This window comes from Triticum urartu, chromosome 5, assembly GCF_003073215.2.
Source record: "Triticum urartu cultivar G1812 chromosome 5, Tu2.1, whole genome shotgun sequence".
Classification (NCBI taxonomy): domain Eukaryota; kingdom Viridiplantae; phylum Streptophyta; class Magnoliopsida; order Poales; family Poaceae; genus Triticum; species Triticum urartu.
The window spans coordinates 227,620,527-227,623,502 of NC_053026.1; positions in this window are offsets into that span (position 1 = coordinate 227,620,527).

Here is a 2,976-nt window from a genome sequence, read left to right on the forward strand (position 1 = left end):
CAAGCATTACAACTAATAAGTTAGTTGTGAGATGATGTATTACGGAACGAGTAAAGAGACTTGCTGGTAACGAGATTGAACTAGGTATTGGATACCGACGATCGAATCTCGGGAAAGTAAAATACCGATGACAAAGGGAACAACGTATGTTGTTATGCGGTCTGACCGATAAAGATCTTCGTAGAATATGTAGGAGCCAATATGGGCATCCAGGTCCCGCTATTGGTTATTGACCGGAGATTTGTCTCAGTCATGTCTACATTGTTCTCGAACCGTAGGGTCCGCACGCTTAACGTTACGATGACAGTTATTATGAGTTTATGCATTTTGATGTACCGAAGTTAGTTCGGAGTCCCGGATGTGATCACGGACATGACGAGGAGTCTCAAAATGGTTGAGACATAAAGATTGATATATTGGACGACTATATTCGGACACCGGAAGGGTTCCGGGGAAGTTTCGGATAAAACCGGAGCACCGGGGGGTTACCGGAACCACCCGGGGGGTTAATGGGCCTTATGGGCCTAATGTGGAGAAGAGGAAGGGGCTGCCAGGGCAGGCCGCGCGCCCCCTCTCCCCCTAGTCCGAATTGGACTAGGAGGGAGGGGCGGCGCCCCCCCTTTCCTTCTCTCCCTCCACCTCTCCTAGTTGGACAAGGAACGGGAGGGGAGTCCTACTCCCGGTAGGAGTAGGACTCCTCCTGCGCGCCTCCTCTAGGCCGGCCGCACCCCCCCTTGGATCCTTTATATACGGAGGCAAGGGGGCACCCTAGAACACACAAGTTGATCTTCGTGATCGTTCCTCAGCCGTGTGCGGTGCCCCCTTCCACCATATTCCACCTCGGTCATATCGTAGTAGTGCTTAGGCGAAGCCCTGCGTCGGTAGAGCATCATCATCGCCACCACGCCGTTGTGCTGACGAAACTCATCCCCAAAGCTTTGCTGGATCGGAGCCCGGGGAGCGTCATCGATCTGTACGTGTGCCAAGAACTCGGAGGTGCCGGAGTAACGGTGCTTGGATCGGTCGGATCGGAAGACGTACGACTACTTCCTCTATGTTGCGTCAACGCTTCCGTTGCGGTCTACAAGGGTACGTAGACAACACTCTCCCCTCTCGTTGCTATGCATCATCATGATCTTGCGTGTGCGTAGGAAATTTTTTGAAATTACTACGAAACCCACATTGGCATCCGAGCCTAGGTTTTATATGTTGATGTTATATGCACGAGTAGAACACAAGTGAGTTGTGGGCGATATAAGTCATACTGCTTACCAGCATGTCATACTTTGGTTCAGCGGTATTGTTGGACGAAGCGGCCCGGACCGACATTACGCGTACGCTTACGCGAGACCGGTTCTCCCGACGTGCTTTGCACATAGGTGGCTTGCGGGTGACAGTTTCTCCAACTTTAGTTGAATCGAGTGTGGCTACGCCCGGTCCTTGCGAAGGTTAAAACAGCACCAACTTGACAAACTATCGTTGTGGTTTTGATGCTTAGGTAAGATTGGTTCTTGCTTAAGCCCGTAGCAGCCACGTAAAAACTTGCAACAACAAAGTAGAGGACGTCTAACTTGTTTTTGCAGGGCATGTTGTGATGTGATATGGTTAAGACATGATGCTAAATTTTATTGTATGAGATGATCATGTTTTGTAACCGAGTTATCGGCAACTAGCAGGAGCCATATGGTTGTCGCTTTATTGTATGCAATGCAATCGCGCTGTAATGCTTTACTTTATCACTAAACGGTAGCGATAGTCGTGGAAGCACAAGCTCGGTGAGACGACAACGATGCTACGATGGAGATCAAGGTGTCGCGCCGATGACGATGGTGATCACGACGGTGCTTAAGAGATGGAGATCACAAGCACAAGATGATGATGGCCATATCATATCACTTTTATTGATTGCATGTGATGTTTATCTTTTATGCGTCTTATCTTGCTTTGATTGACGGTAGCATTATAAGATGATCTCTCACTAAATTATCAAGTAGTGTTCTCCCTGAGTATGCACCGTTGCGAAAGTTCTTCGTGTTGAGACACCACGTGATGATCGGGTGTGATAGGCTCTACGTTCAAATACAACGGGTGCAAAACAGTTGCACACGCGGAATACTCAGGTTAAACTTGACGAGCCAAGCATATACAGATATGGCCTCGGAACACGGAGACCGAAAGGTCGAGCGTGAATCATATAGTAGATATGATCAACATAAAGATGTTCACCAATGAAACTACTCCATCTCACGTGATGATCGGACATGGTTTAGTTGATTTGGATCACGTAATCACTTAGAGGATTAGAGGGATGTCTATCTAAGTGGGAGTTCTTTAAGTGAATTAACTGACCTTAAATTTATCATGAAACTTAGTACCTGATTAGTATCTTGCTTGTTTATGTTTGATTGTAGATAGATGGCTCGTGCTGTTGTTCCGTTGAATTTTAATGCGTTCCTTGAGAAAGCAAAGTTGAAAGATGATGGTAGCAATTACACGGACTGGGTCCGTAACTTGAGGATTATCCTCATTGCTGCACAGAAGAATTACGTCCTGGAAGCACCGCTGGGTGCCAGGCCTGCTATAGGAGCAACGCCGGATGTTATGAACGTCTGGCAGAGCAAAGCTGATGAGTACTCAATAGTTCAGTGTGCCATGCTTTACAGCTTAGAATCGGGACTTCAACGACGTTTTGAACGTCATGGAGCATATGAGATGTTCCAGGAGTTGAAGTTAATATTTCAAGCAAATGCCCGGATTGAGAGATACGAAGTCTCCAATAAGTTCTATAGCTGCAAGATGGAGGAGAACAGTTCTGTCAGTGAGCATATACTCAAAATGTCTGGGTATAATAATCACTTGATTCAGTTGGGAGTTAATCTTCCAGATGACTGCGTCATTAACAGAATTCTCCAATCACTGCCACCAAGCTACAAGAGCTTCGTGATGAACTATAATATGCAAGGGATGAATAAGACT